The sequence below is a fragment of the Macaca fascicularis genome, chromosome 3 (assembly GCF_037993035.2).
Source record: "Macaca fascicularis isolate 582-1 chromosome 3, T2T-MFA8v1.1".
NCBI lineage: Eukaryota > Metazoa > Chordata > Mammalia > Primates > Cercopithecidae > Macaca > Macaca fascicularis.
This window is the reverse complement of record NC_088377.1, coordinates 172407507-172424050: the sequence shown is the minus strand read 5'-3', so window position 1 is coordinate 172424050 and position 16544 is coordinate 172407507. Positions and strand designations below refer to the sequence as shown.

At 43.2% G+C, this 16544-nt stretch overlaps 1 long non-coding RNA gene across 1 annotated transcript in view; it reads left to right on the top strand.

Moving 5' to 3' along the window:
* LOC102141559 (uncharacterized) overlaps positions 1-5685 on the top strand; it is a 226614-nt gene extending 220929 nt beyond the window's left edge. The window contains exons 6-7 of the long non-coding RNA XR_012432864.1: positions 2065-2144; positions 3769-5685. This is a non-coding gene — a long non-coding RNA (uncharacterized lncRNA). The remainder of the gene's footprint in view (positions 1-2064; positions 2145-3768) is intronic.
* The last annotated feature ends 10859 nt before the right edge of the window (positions 5686-16544 follow it).

The window sequence follows — 16544 nt, the reverse complement described above, 5'->3', positions numbered from 1 at the left end:
TCCAGTGCTCACCGGGGAGCCAGAGGTATCCTGGGAAGCTGAAAATGCATTTGTCAAGCTCAGGTCTTCACAGCTGAGAAACCCCGTCACTAACCCGCACAGTTTTCTTGACCAAAACTTTAAGTGCTCTGTTTTTCCCATCTGTAAATAATGTTCATACATCTAAATCCTCGGAGGTTGCAGGGACAGTGGCTAGAAAGCCCCCACATTATCTAGAGGAGTGACGGAGGGATGAAAGAAGCATGCTCTATAATTAGGTTTTATTACACGCTTTTTAAGGTTAACTGAAGGGCTTCCCAGCAGCTCCCCCAGCCACTTTTTCAAATACTGAAAGCTTCCAGAAAGCAGCAGACCGGGGTTCCTCACAATCTGACACAGACCTCAGTTACTGTTGAAAAGTGAAAGAGGGCCGGGCACGGTGGCTCACACCTATAATCCCAGCACTTTGGGAGGCCAAGGTGGGCGGATCACCTGAGGTCAGGAGGTCAAGACCAGCCTGGCCAACATGGCAAAACCCCATCTGTATTAAAAATACAAAAATTAGCCGGGTGTAGTGGCGCACGCCTAAAACTCCAGCTACTTGGGAGGCTGAGGCATGAGAATCGCTTGAACCCAGGAGGCAGAGGTTACAATGAGCTGAGATCATGCCGCTGCACTCCAGCCTGGGTGACAGAGTGAGACTCTCTATCTCAAGAAAAAAAAAATGAAAGAGCTCTTGTCTGACACTGGTTTCTATCCTCATTTTTATAATCAGACAATTTTGGAAACATGCTATTATGATAGTGTTTAAATATTCCCGAATTCTGTGTGTTCGGTAGCTTCAGGTTGGTTTGATTCTTGCTTTACCCCAGTGCCTCTTCCTTCCCATCTGCGCTTCTCAGCTTGGTTTTTTAGATGTATTTTTCTGTTGTAGGACAGTATTGAAGGGCTTTTTCTGACCATTTCTTTTACTGGCCAACCTCCTCTTGGATTTTAATCTCAGTTCTCAAGAATCTTCCCAACATACCCTGTTCCTGTGCTACTATCATCTTGAGAGCTTCCTAGTCACTGAAGAGCATGTTCAGTAGCCCCTGGCTTAAAGAGCCCACCTGCCAATCACAGACCATTGTCTTGACCATTCAGCTCCGACCCACACATCTGGGCCACATCATCCCACTGGCCAGTAAGCCTGGGGAATGCTCCGTGGCCTCAGCTGTGTTCAGGTTCCTCAGTGGAGCTGTAATCAACTTAGAAATTGCAATTGGTTGGTAACTTGACAGAGCTTTCTTCATCAGACTGCTGAGTCATGCAGCCTCTTGCTGGGTAAAATGTGTTTTGAGATGTAATCCCCTATAAGGATCCCCCCTTGGAGCTACTGTGAAGGCGCTCCCAGCTTCCCTAGCAGGTCGCATCAGGGGGACGACTGAAGGATTTACTTGAACAATCAGTTTTCAGAAATGAAGACGACCTTACGACCTTGGCTTCTCTCTTCTGATGCAGCTGAAAGATGCATTTCGTCTGTAAAGTTAGACCAGGTAGGAGAGAATGTGAGGCGGTTTCCGTTCTTCTCAGTTGCCCTCCACCTGATTCGGAAGCCGTCACAGACTGTCCGTGCAGACTGGCGCTCCCCTCTGCAGGCCTTCTGCAGCCTGTACTGCTACAGCACGAGGCTGCAGAATCAGCTGTGAAAACAGAAGCCACCTTCCGTCTCCTGTGCGGGATCCTTGCCTGCCTTTCTTCTGTGATTGGATCTATAGGCTTAGACTGTGTTTTATTTCCTAAAACATCTTGCTGAGCAAACCTTGCTGCTCTGCCTCATGTTAGCGGTTTCCTTAGCAACGGCCACACCTCGCGTTTTCTCCCGCACAGAGAGCACCAGCATGAGGGGGCATGTGTTGCTCGCTGTACAGGAACTTTCCCAACCTGTGTGCAGGAAGGAGAAGGTGCTTTCTATTTCTCGTTTTTAAAAATGCCTCTGTTGGTGACACTGGTGGAGAAACGTGCTTACGAGAAAACAACTGACTTTTTCTTCTGCTGTTACTCTAGGAGATTTCCTAGGAGCTCACACTGTCATTTAAATTCCAGGTGCAAGTCTTCCGAACAAATGCCTCCTGAGGATTTGTGTGCCTGGAAAATATCTGTGAACAGATTGCTTTTACACCTCCGTAAGTAGAGGCTTCTGCTTGTAAGTCAACCTCAAGGGAGTTTTGTTTTATTTTGTACCTGGATGATTCCTCACTACATTTTTCTTTTTCTTTTTTGAGGTAGGGTTTTGCTGTGTTGCCCAGGCTGGAGTACAGTGGTGTGATCACGACTCGCTGCGGCCTCAATCTCCCAGGCTCAAGTGATCCTCCCACCTCAGCCTCCCAAGTAGCTGGGACCACAGGCGTGCACCACCACGCCTGGCTGATTTTTTACAATTTATTTTGTAGAGGCAGAGAGTCTCCCTGTGTTGCCCTGGTTTCAAACACTTGGGCCAAGTGATTCTCTGCCTCAACCTCTTAAAGTGCTGGGATTACAGGTGTGAGCCACCATGCCTGACAAGCCCGATAATTTTTTTTAAATGGTCATTTTGACCATTTGATCTCTACTCTTTTTCTCTCAACCACCCAACTCCCAATTTACTAATTTACTGTCAAAAAGAGTCTATAACATGAACTCCTGCTTAAAAACAAGGATACAGATCCCATATTCAGGTCTTAGAATGGGAAGAGGAGAAGGCAGTTGAAAATATTAAATGTATGTATTTCAGTAAATCCAGTTGGAGATGCCATTTCAGCTTCGCAGTCAGTTACTCTAGAATGTGTCCATGTACGGCAAAGCATGTGACAGCAGGATCTCTGCACCCTCTCCATTTACCAGCTGTGGTGGATCTCTTAGCCACATATCTGTTTATAATGTGCTCATGGAAAACTATTGTGTTACTTTTATTATCATAGCTAACATTTACTGAATATTTACATTGTGCTAACATCGGTTCAGATGGCTTCATCATATTTACCTGATTTAATCCTCACAACCACCTTATGTGCTAGGTCCAGTTATTACCATTTTTTTTTTTTTTTTTTTTTGAGATGGAGGTTCACTCTGTCACCAGGCATGCAGTGGCGCGATTTAGGCTCACTGTTGCAACCTCCGCCTCCTAGGTTCAAGCGATTCTCCTGCCTCAGTCTCCCAAGTAGCTGGGACTACAGGCACATGCCACCATGCCCAGCTAATTTTTGTATTTTCAGAAATGGGATTTCACCATGTTGGCCAGGATGGTCTCAATCTCTTGACCTCGTGATCCACCCATTTCAGCCTCCCAAAGTGCTGGGATTACAGGTGTGAGCCACCGCACCCGGCCTATTAACCTCATTTTACAGATGAGACTGAGGCACAGAGAGTTAAAGTGATTTGTGCAGGGTTGTGTGAGGAGCTGGTGGCAGAGCTTGGCATTCTGGCTCTGGAGTCTGCATTTGGTCATCTCACCATACAGTGTCATAGAAATAGGAAACTGGAGAAGATAAACTGTCGGGCTGTATTTTGGAGTCAGTATTTTAACACTGTCATAATCTGAAGCATGATCTGTGGGACTCATCACTGTGCTCTTTGACTTGAACTTCTTTAAGGTTAGTGGGAAAATGAGGCTTTAGAGAAGGACAGGACTGGCTTAAGGTCACACTGCATGTCAGAAGTGTGGTGGAGGGTCCAGGTCTTCTGACCATTCAGTACAAGCCAAATGGTGCTAATTTCTAATTTTTCTCCCTTTCTCTTGGTGAGTTATTTGGTGCTACTTCTACTCCTCAGGACCAAAGCTGGCTTTCACGGTTTACTCATGTACTTACTGATGAAACCCTGAAACTTGGAGCCAGTGACTGTTCAGAGGTCCCTATGAAGATGCGCTGAAGGGTGTAAAGGATGGAGCAGTAAAGAGTGCTGGCTGAATCCCTGGGCTGGGAATCAGGCATGTTGGAGTTTGAGTCCTGGTCTGCCACTCCAGCTCTGTGACCAAGAGGAAGTCATGTACCCTTTCTAAGTCTCTAGCCCATCTTCTGAAAGACGAAGATGCTACCACCAACCATGTTAGCGGTTGTGAATGCCAACAAAGTCCATGTGAAGCACACAGCAGTGGCTGCCGTGGACTGTGTTCCCAAGATGGAAGCTATGACAATTTCACAGAGTACTCTTCCCATCATTTTCCAGTTCATTTTGGCCTTTTCCCTTGAAATCACTCCAGTGTTCTGAGCCAGCTGATAAGACACCAAACATTCATACAGTGCTTTAAAAGTGACCCACTGTTTTTATAAACGCATTACATATGACCCTAACAACCACTGCAATATAGAAATTCGCATCTCCATTCTCCAGATCAGGAAACTGAAACTCGGAAAAATTAAATGATTTGCCCAGGATCACATAGCTAGTAAGCAGCCCAGCCAGATCCTGTGTTAACTTGTTCATCCACTTCCTATAAGAAAACATCCATTCAAGGCATGTGGGGCAACAAAGAAAGACTTAGAGCTGTGTGGCCCCTCGTCAGGACAGGGCCAGCTGCACCTATAGTCCGGCTGGAATACGCGACTTAGGACTATTGTGTCCCATGTCCCAAACACTTTGAAGCCACATCTTAAAGAAGTGTCCTGCTCAGATGCAGTTCTCCTTGTGAAATCCGCAGGCCCCAAGGGAAGTGACTTTAATCCAGTTTGCTCATGCAGGAACAGACTGGCATTTCACATCCAGGAAAACAATGGATTTGTACTGTTCAGCTTTTGCCATGCAAGGAGTTCCTGGTGTCATTTATCAATTTACCTCTCAGGCTCCAGCTTCACTATCAGATTTGGAAGAAAAAAGTTACAAGGAAAGGCAGCGTGCTGAGAAACAGCAGAAGCGTGACGGTACAGACTGGGTTTTGAGATGGAGACACATTCTCATGGCCCGTGGGCTGAGACACACCGAGAAAGGATTTTCTTCTTGAAAGATGATTGTTTTAATGCTGGAGATGGAGAGTTTTGACAATTTTAAGTGCATGTTCTGTGTGTAAGAGTCATTACATTTTTTTTTTTTTTCTTTCAGATGTTGCCATGCCTTAAAATTGCTGATGATTAAAATAGAACATCCTGAGTTACAGAAATTCAGCCCTACCGTATCCTGGCCTAAAAATACAGAACAATCACATTGATTGTTGGAAATGAGAGGCTAGGGAGGGTTGGAAACATGCTAATGTTTACTGAGTGAAATCTTTCCTTCTCAGTAGAGTTGCCCTTGCAGCTGAAAGTCACTGAAAGACTCAACAAAATCAGCGGATCCCACTTGCTCTCACTCTGTTCTCGTTTGCATGACCTGGAAAGAGAATGAATGAGCCCTTTTAAATTTATCAACTGGTTTTCTTCCATCTCCTTCCTAGTAAGCCATGGGGGTTTTTGCTGTTAACTGGGTAGCCAGTCTCTTCATGCAGACTTGTTTTCAGGAAACTAGCCTCTTGCTTCATGTGAAAACAGGGACCCAACTCAAGATGCCTATCACAGTGTGTTCTGTTGCATCACAGTTGCATCTCCAGCTTCAATACTCAAGTTGGGACTGCTGTGTTCTGATGTCTCGAACATTTCAAAGCTACATCCTTAAAGAAATGTCAGGCTTAGGTAGAATTCTTCTTGTGAAATCCTCAAAGCCCAGGGAAAGTGACCTTAAGCCAGTTTGCTGGCTTTTCATGTCACAGAAAATAATCAACTGCCACTACTCAGCTCTTGCCACACCTGGTGTGGTCACTACTTGCCAACTCAGCACCCCACTTTCTCCCCAAGGACATAAAAGCAGTGTGGGAAGATATACCAAATGACCTTGTCACACGGGGCTAATATGAAGAGCCCATAGATGCAAAATAATATACCTTTATTCTTCTGATTTTTTTTTTTTTTTTTTTTTTGAGACAGAGTCTCACTCTGTCACCCAGGCTGGAATCCAGTGGTGCAATCTTGGCTCACTGCAACCTCTGCCACCCGGGTTCAGGCAATTCTCCTGCCTCAGCCTCCCGAGTAGCTAGGATTACAAGCACCTGCCACTACACCCAGCTAATTTTTGTATTTTTAGTAGAGACAGGGTTTTTACCTTCTTGGCCAGGCTGGTTTTGAACTCCTGACCTCGTGATCCACCTGCCTCGGCCTCCCAAAGTGCTGAGATTACAGGCGTGAGCCACCGCGCCCAGCCTTTTATTCTGGGAGGGAGTCTGATTGTATCGCCCAGGCTAGAGTGCAGTGGCATGATCTTGGCTCACTGCAACCTCTGCCTCCCTGGTTCAAGTGATTCTCCTGCCTTGGCTTCCTGAGTAGCTGGGATTGCAGGCATGCGTGGCCACCATGCCCGGCTAATTTTTTTTTTGAAACACAGTCTTGCTCTGTCGCCCAGGCTGGAGTGCAATGGCACAATCTCAGCTCACTGCAACATCTGCCTACTGGGTTCAAGGAACTCTCCTGCCTCAGCCTCGGCCTCACTACAGGCATGTGCCACCAAGCCCGGCTAATTTTTTTTTTTTTTTTTGTATTTTTTTGGTAGAGATGGGGTTTCACCATGTTGGCCAGGCTGGTCTCAAACTTCTGACCTCAAGTGATCTGCCTGCCTCAGCCTCCCAAAATGCTGGGATTACAGGTACAAGCCACCACGCTCAGCCTTCTGCTGAATTTCTGAGAAGCATACATAAAGACAATGTAAAAAACTTAGCATATTTGTTTGGCCCTGCTAAGGTCATGGTTGAATATATACTGTGTGTGACGTATTTGGTATATGAGATGTATATGATCTTATCAGACATAAGTAAAAGAAAGAAATTCATCTTCAGGAAAAATTTTCCCCATAACTGAAGCGTCAATCATTTGAAAAACTTCTAGGCAGCAGGCAAACACTGCAACGAGTTATTTATCAAAAATAAGCAGACTTTGGAGTTTTGTGACTAATGAGAATAATCTGGCTGCTGCTTTTGTACTTCAGTCACTGATACTGCGAATTACACTAGCATGTACAGAAGGAGCAGGGGGTCCCTAAAGGAATCACAGAATTAGTGAAACCATTATTTTAAAGTTGTAGTGATTCTTCTGTCCTGGCACTTTTCCCAGTTTTGGTGCCTAAGTTTACTATCCACTTGAAATGTGTCACTGCCTGTCACTTCACAAAGTATGTGCCTTTCATTGCAGTCAACAAGCTGTTTACATCTTTGATGAAATGATTGCCACACATCTCCATAGCCCTGGTGTTCTATTCCTTTATTCACAGAGATTTTTTTAAAAACTAGCCTAGCAGCAATAGGTATGTGCTGTGGATGCTTCTCCATGATAAAGGATGAGTTTGTGCTGGGATCTCCTTATGAAGAGATAACTGGCCAAGCCCATGAGGAACAAGCATGTTATGGTAATCAGAAGGTAAGCAGCCTGCAGTGCACCTCCTGACTGACTAGCACTGAACCCACTTGGAATCATCAACCACAGGCACACGGTAATTGGATGTTCTTCTAATACACATAGCGAGATTGTAAAATGAGGATGATATATGAGGAAAGTCAGAAGGAGAAACTAAAGTTCAGTTCTTAAATATAAACCAAGGGAACAGACTAAGTGAATGGTACAGCCAGAATTAGAGCCTGTTTTTTACAAGGTGGTATGTCATGATAAGCCAAAGAAAAGGTTGGGTAGTGTTTTGAGGTTAAAAGAGACCAGTCTTAGTGAATCAACCTTGATGCAATCTGGGTTTGAAAAAACTATTAAAAACCTTTTGTTTGGAGAAAGTGGGAGAAGTTGGATGTGGAATGGATATTTGGGGGTACTAAGGAATTGTTTATTTTCTTAGGTATGGTAAGATTTTGTGGTCATGTAGAAGAGTGTCTTCATTTTATAGAATGACCTCATTATTTAAAGACATTCTGAAGTAGGAGCAGTGGATGTATGGGTGGTTGTCAATTTACTTTCAAACAATACAGCAAAAAATACACATCTATATTACATATAGATAACTAAAGCAAAATATGGCAAAAGGAATAGTTATTGAATTTAGATAGTATGCATTTAGGAATGATTTCAAATTTAATGTATAAATTTTTTTATAACAGTTTATAAAAACAGTGCACACCCCTTTAGTTAGGTGGCCTGGGTACATGAAATATCTTCTTGGATGCCTAGAACACAAAAAGGGATGACAACAGGCCACCTAATAAGATGATATCAAGAACTATACTGTGAGGGGGAAAAAGAACTGTTGCAAAAAATAATTTGCCAAGGAGAACTCAGAGTACAAAGCCTTACCTTTGGAGTGGAGGGAAGGAGAGTCTTAAGTAAAGCTCACAAAAACCTCTCACTCACTCATAGATGCAGTCTAAGGAATTCATTCCAGAAGTGACATTAGCATCTCATTAGTGCCATTATGTGACTTGGCCTCTGAGTTAGTCTATTTTCTTCCCTAGACCCCAAAATCTCAGTAATCCTTTGGATCAAACAAAGTTATCTCCAGGTGAAAATCATAGGTTTAGGAAAGCATTTTTCTTCCACTCCTACCGAGCACTTACTTGCTTGGTCCTATTTGCATGTCCGATGGACGGTTCTCCAGCGCCACTGCTGGTCATCCTCCGCCTGCCTGGGTACTTGATCACAGGATGCCTCTGACTTCTCGTGCCTTTACCCAAGCAAAGGATTTTCCTTGTCTTCCCACCCAAGAGTGACGGGGTTGACATGTGCCCTTGCCTCTAAATGATAAAGCTGAACCTTTGGGTAACTCAGGAATAAGGGGAGTCCCAGGCATGGTCCCCCATCAATAACAAATTCAGTGGCATCACTGTATGAATAGATGAAATTTGCCAAAGCTCTGTTTAGACCATTAAGTAACTCACTCACAACTAGGTTTCAACTTTTCCTTTCTAGGTTGTCTTGGGTTTATGGTAAGAGAGCATTATGAAGAAAAAAATAGATCCTAAAGCTTCTTCAGGAAGCTGGTTTCATATGGTGGTTTAGATTTAAATAGTGATTGTCTAGCACCATTTGAAATCAGTGTTCTTGGGGGAGACCAGCTGCGCCGCACTGCCAACAGCAAAAGAAATGAGTGGGACAGCTCGGAAGTATTTGAAAGCAACAGCAGGACGGCTGTAAGAACCTGCCTCACGTAGCTGACCCCTTCCTCACCCCTTCCAACAGTGGTGGCATATATCACAAATGGCAGTCAGGTCTCTGCAGTGGCAGATCCAACCAACTGTGATCGAAAGTTTTCCAAAAATAAGTTGTGTCTGTATTGAACGTGAACAGACTTTCTTCTTGTCATTATTCTCTAACAATACAGTATAACAATTATTTGCATAGCATTTGCATTGCATTAAATATAAGTAATCTAGAGACGATTTAAAGTATATGGGAGGATGTGTGTAGGTTGTATGCAAATACTACACCATATTCTATCAGAGACTTGAGCATCTGTGGATTTTGGTATCCACGGGGCTTTCTGGAACCAATCCCTCAAGGATACTAAGGGATGAATGTAATTGTACAGGATATCGCATTGTTGGAATTTTATACTTCTTTGTGGAATAAACCTATAGCACTTAATGGATAGTACAGACTCATTCCATCATGCCTGGGTTAAAGGGCCCAATGTATGCTGGATTTAGTAAGGTTTGGGCCCTCCCAAACTTCACGTCCTCCTGTGACCCCTTAGAGGATGACTGATTTCTTTTGGTGTTCAGAGTCAATATAATTTTCTAGCACCATCTGAAATCGGTTATAATGATTGGGGAAGAGCACCATGACGCTGATTGATGAGAGGAAATGTATTGGTGACCCTTGGGTCCATGGACAAGAACTAAGAAAACAAATGCAAAGCAATAATGCAAAGGTGATTTTTCTTCTTCCAGTTTCTAAGTTGAGTTTCATTGACCTGAATTGCATGTGGTATCATACTAACAAATGGTTTGCTATTAGCATATCATGAATGGTTTATACTTTATAAAAATTCCACAGAATTGCTGGGGGTTTTGTTTCGGTGATGGATACCTAGAAACACTCCTGGGGAAAATGGATGACTGGCTTAGATGATGGGAAAAGAGCAGTGAGGGAGTCAATTCTGTTGTCTACGAGACGCTGCACCAGCTATCTCTCAACTCTCCTCTCTTACCGGGCTGAGGGTTCCCTCCGTGGTTAAACAGGTCATTTTCTTACATAAGGAAAAATGGTCCAGAGAAACTGAGTTTCTGTGGCTGAGAGAGAACTGTGCTAATATGTGTTGGTTCAGTTTAGAAGGCAAAGCAACGAAAGCAGGTTCTACTTGAACGAGGATCCTAGAGCATACCTTTGATATGGTTTGGATTTGTTCCCTCCAATCTCATGTTGAAGTGTGATCCCCAGTATAGGGGGTGGGGCCTGGTGGCGTGTTTGAGTCATGGGGCGGATCCCTCGTGAATGGCTTGGTGCTGTCCTCACTTAACGAGTTCCTGCTCAGTTAGAGGGAGCTGGTTGTTTAAAAACGCTGGCACCTCCTTCCTCTCACTCTTTCTTCCTCCCTCTCTCGCCATGTGACACGTCTGCTCCCTCTCTGCCTTCCACCATGAATAAAACATCCTGAGGCCTCACCAGGAACCGAGCAGGTGCCAGTGCCATGCTTGTACGGCTGCAAAACTGTGAGCCAAATAAACCTCTTTCCTATATAAATTACCCAGTCTTAGGTATCTCTTTATAGCAGCGTAAAATGGACTAACACAGTCTCACTAGAAGCGAAGTCATAAGACCGAAAACCATACTGAGTTTTTAGGTCCACTCAGAGGCAAAAATAAAAGGTTCTTTAGAGCAGCATGATTTATATAGTCCTTTGGGTATAAGCACATGTACCCTAGAACTTAATGTATAATTTAAAAAATAAAAAAAAATAAAAGGCTCAAGAATGAGCCGTCTCAGCCACTCTCCTCCAGGGCCCCCGAGTGCAGCTCCCAACACAGGTACTGTGCAGACCGCCCACCTGTGGTCCCCATGTGGTGTCCTGGAGAACTGCGGGGGCATCTGGTGGAATTCAGACCTTGTCCTTCTGTTTTCCTTCTGGCCTGAAAAAGCCACTGGCCTCACAAGAGTTAATATTGTATCTACCCTGCTTAAGCTTTCCCGCTCTCACACCACCTCCCTCCTTTTCCCTCCTGCCTGTCACTTGTCTGGAAGAGGCCTTTTTTCCTCGGGGCTAACACATGCAATTTGTAGTCAAAACATTCTGTCTACCACACAAATCCAACGAGAATCAGGATCATTCCACCACATCTTTTTCTATCCTATGGTTATTATTTTCTCAAAACTCTTTGTCTTTTGCTTTCTTACCTATTTGCTGTTTTCCCTGAGTAATCTTATTTACTCCCCTGGTTCCAAATACATCCCTATATGTTGATTCCCCTGAAACTAGAGCTCTAGCCTGGGGTATTTTTTGAGACCTCTTGCTTTTTATATTTTTAGTGGCTCCTGAGTATAATGGTTTAGCCTGCTCTTCTAAACTTGTCTCAATTTAATCTATTTATGCCTGAGGTTGCAGTTTTTTAAATTTTTGCCATCAGACCTTGGCGATGACCTTGAGCAGTAGGAGACAGACAACTCCCACAGGCTTAGTGTTCCAATAATGGAACACTAGGCATATAGCCAAAGCCATCCACATTGCCTTCTCCCCAAAGCCAGCTCTCCTTGCTCTGCCCCATGGTGAAAGCTGTGAATACCTGAGGTCTGTGACCTCTTCCCTCTCCCTTACCCACATCCACACTCAGCACAACTTGTTGCTATTCTCTCTCAATTATCTCTTTAGAATCCATCCCTTTCTCTGCTCCTCCTAGACAGCTTTCTGTCTCCTAGACACCCCTCACCATTAGTCTAGCTTTGCTGTAGCCACCAGTTAATCTTTGTAAAATACACACGTGAGCTGGGTGCGGTGGCTGGTGCCTGTAATCCCAGCTATTCAGGAGGCTGGGGCAGGAGGTTGCTTGAGCCCAAGAGGTTGAGGCTGCAGTGAGCCATGATTGCATCACTGCACTCCAGCCTGGATGACAGACCAAGATCCTATCTCTTTAAAAAATAAAAATAAAAATAGTTTAACCACATGACCTTGCTCCTTGTCCCTCACTTTTAGTTGAACTCTTACGTCAACCAAGTACCAGACCCTTCGTGACCCCACGCCTACCTGTGTCACCATCTTCTGGCTGTGCTTCCTGGGGCCTGCATTCTGTGCTCACCCAGCTGCTTGCTGCTGAGAACACTCAGGTATCTTGGCATTTCTCAGCCTGTGTCTGTGCTGTTTCCTCTGCCCACATCTCCCCTCTCCTCCTCCTCCTTGTCAGCTAGGGACCTCCAGCCCCTAGGGACTGTCCGCTAGGGACCTCCAGCCTGCAGCCCCTGGCTCAGGTGTGAACTCGTCTAGGAAGCCTTCCTCTGCCTTCCGCATCAAGGCTTAGATCCCTGGCAAGGGCTTTCTTCTCTGCCCCGTCAGAGCCCGATGGCACTTCGCACGTTACACTCTGATGACTGATTACCTACTAGGCTTCTCTGCGAGGCTGGAAAATCCTTGCTCCTAGGAGGGATGGCAGACAAGAACAAGACATGCTGTGTATACTCCGTTCTTACATACCACGCGAGCTATCCTTTATGTAGGTGTCTATGGCAAATCTTCCTTCTAGGCTGCAGCCTCCACTTTTCATAGTTTCTCTCCATTTTCATTTGCCATGTGCATGAGGAATAAAAACTACTTCCAATGATGACCAAAATAAAATTGAAGAAAATAATCCTGCTTCAAAGAACATTTCTAAGACCATAAGTATGATTTTGATGTATCTTCCATTATGGATTACCCATGTGGTTTTTTTTCTTCTAAATCCATAAATAAGAATTGTTTAATAGGCTAGAGAGCAATGAAAAGCACAATAATTAAGGATTGTTGTCCTCATTTCATAGAGCAAACAAAGACAGAAAAACAGATGTGCCTTAACCAAAAAGGGCAGTCAATTTATGCTAAGCAGACTGAACCCCTTTAAAAGTAATCATTTACAGCGACCAAGGGCCAAGCACGTGATCACCACCCTCCCCTCCCAACAGCTCTGAAGCGGGAGTAGTGTTTCCCCAGCTTATGCATGAGGAAATAGATGCACAGAAAAGTCAAGTAACTTGCCTGCGATGCCATGGCCAGTCAACATGAGGGTTTGAATTACAAATCAGGTGGCGGTGGCGGTGGCGGTGATGATAATAGCAGCTTATCATCATCATTGAGCTCTTATTTTGTGCTCGATACTTGGTAAGTATTTTGCATGAATTAGCTCATTTAGTCTGACTTTCAGAACAGCCCTTTGAGGTCAGTGTTACTATCATCATTCTCATTTTGCCATGAAGAAACAAAAGAATTAAATAATCCAAGATCGTCTAACTGACATTTCCAAGCAGGAGCACAAACCCGGATCTCTGTGACTCCAGAGCCTGTGCTCTTAAATCAGCACTGCTCTTTTCAGTGTGGGAGATGGTGTAAATGGGTGTGTTCACTTGCTGGGCAGCCTTATTGTGGTCCCCTTGATCCCCACCTACTGGCATTCATGCCCTGTGCCATTCCTTCCCCTGGAGTGTGGACTAGACCTAGTAACTTGCTTCTAATGGATGGAATATGTCAAAAGTGATAGGATGTCACTTCTGAGACTAGGTTACGAATAGACTGTGATGCTGCTGCCTTCTTTCTCAGGCTTGCTCCCTCACGACGTGCTCTCTCTCTCCCTCTCTTTCCTCTCTTCTCTCCTCTCTCTCTCCTCTTACCTCTCTCGTGCACGTACTCTGGAAAGCCAGCTACCATGTTGGGAACTGCCCAGTGGAGAGGCCCACATTCCACAAGGAACTGATATCTTCAGCCAGTACCTCGCCAGGACCTGAGGCCTGCTGAGAGTCACCTGAGTGGCCTTGGTGGGTCCTCTCTCAACGAGCTTGCAGGTGACCGCTGTGCCAGCCAAAACCTTGATGGCAGCCTATGAGTGAGTGACTCTGAGCCAGAGGATCCAGTTAAGCCATGCCCAGGATCCTGACGTGCAGAAACTATGACATAATGTTTATTGTTTTATGCCACTAACTTTTGGGGTTAGTTATGTAGCAATAGATAGCTAATACAGTTCACAGTATCCTTGTCTAGCCTCAAACATTCTGCCTTTAGTATCTAACTTTTCTAACTTTTTAGATAACCTTTTTTTGGGGGGATAATTTTAGATTTACAGAAGAAAGGCACAGATAGCATAGAGAGTTCCTTTATATTTCTCTCCTAGTTTCCTCTGTTGTTCATATGTTATAAAACGATGGTTTTGGGTTTTCTGAGACAGCGTCTCGCTCTGTCACCCAGGCTGGAGTATAGTGGTGATCATAGCTAACTGCAGCCTTGAACTCCTGGCTCAAGGGATCCTACTACCCCAGCTTCCCAAGTAGCTGGGTTCACAGCATGTACCACCACACATGGCTAATTAAAATATATAAATATATACATAAATATATAAAGATATTTAAATATATAAATATATACATAAATATATAAAGATATTTAAATATATTTATATATACATATGTTTAAATATATATTTATATAATATATTTCTAATATATTCTATTTAATATAAATATATATTTAAATATATATATTTTTTTTATATATTTATATATATATAAATAGATATATAAAATAGAGACAGGGTCTATGTTGCCTAGGCTTTTTTTCTTTTTTTTTTTTTTGAGATGGAGTCTCGCTGTCACTCAGGCTGGAGTGCAGTGGTACGATCTCAGCTCACTGCAGCCTCTGCCTTCCAGGTTCAAGCAATTCTTATGCCTCAGCCTCCCGAGTAGCTGGGACTACAGGCGTGTGTCACTATGCCTGGCTAATTTTTGTATTTTTAGTAGAGACAGGGTTTCACCATGTTGGCCAGGCTGGTTTTGAACTCCTGACATCAGGTGATCCACCCTGTCGGCCTCCCAAAGTGCTGGGATTACAGGCGTTAGCCATCGCACCCTGCCGCCCAGGCTATTTTTTAATACTAAGAAATCAACATTGGTACATTACTGTTAACTAAATTTCACTCTTTATTCATCTCTCTCTAGTTTTTCCACTAATGTCCTTTTGCTATTTCAGGATTGGTGTCATATTTTTAATAGCCTAATAGATATCGTATTGCACATACACCTCTCTGTGTGTAAGGAAAGACAGAAGAAATATACACATAGATTTGCTAAAATGTGGGAGCTCCCTCTACAGACAATAAAGGAACATTAGCAAAGTCTTTAGTTAGGTGGTCTTGTTTATAACTGGAAAAATAATAGTTACGGTAATTTAACTCAAAAACTGCTATTATGTGAAATTACTGGGGGAAAGTAGAACAAACAAAAAAATAGTAAGACCCTAACCAGTCAAAAATGCTTTTTAAAAATCAAATATACCTTACTAAAAAGCAACAATATTTTAATAAACTGAAACTTTTAATTTTAACTTATTAGTAAGTATATCAAATATTGCTCCAGATTTACAAATCATTCTTTTCCACTATGATGTCAATACACATTAATTTGTATATAATATGCAAATACTTAATTTTCCTGTAACTATTCAAATGGGAAATATTCAACAAAGAATACTAATTTCCTTGTTAATTCCTGTGCTGTGTGAACCAAGTCACTTGATCTTTCTGGGTTTGTTTTCTTTAGTATCAATTTATATTACTAGAATTTTACAACAAAGTTGTGTAATACAGTCTTTTAATACTTTTAAACACTTTGCAGTACAAAACTCTGTATTTAAACATTTCTATTTCCTAATTGCTTAAACATTTAGCTGCATTATTTGTAGCTTTTCCAAGTGATGCTTAACGACAATCCATATAAAACTAACATTCTCAGGAAAAGAATAAGTGGTACTGCCTAGAGAAAAAAGTCCCTCCTACTTACTACATCTACCCTCCTGGGTGAATTTTTTTTTTTTTTTTTTTTTTTTTTTCCTGAGACGGAGTCTCGCTCTGTTGCCAGGTTGGAGTGCAGTGGCGCAATCTCAGCTCACTGCAACCTCCACCTCCTGGGTTCAAGCGATTCTCCTGCCTCGGCCTCCCGAGTAGCTGGGACTACAGACGTACGCCACCGCGCCCAGCTAATTTTTGTATTTTCAGTAGAGATGGGGTTTCACCATGTTGGCCAGGATGGTCTCGATCTCTTCACCTCATGATCTGCCCACCTCAGCCTCCCAAAGTGCTGGGATTCCAGGCGTGAGCCATTGCACCCGGCCTGAATTTTTTTAATATGATATAACAACGAGAAAAATCATTATGAGAAAATAACACATACTTATGAGAAAAAACTAGCTTTGTATAGATCTAAAAAAGCCATTTAGTGAGACAGGGTTTTAAAACTCTTCTTGGTGACCTAACAAAAAACCCAAACAAATAAGAAAAAAAAAAAAAAAACAAGAACAAATTTGAAGCTGAACAAGAGTTCAAGTCTTGGTGGCCAGGGTTTGCTGCTTAGTTGACTCTGAGTGACTAAGCTCTTCTTTGTAGCCAACTCACCTGTTTCAACAGTTGACAAATAAATAAAAAAAAAAAAGGA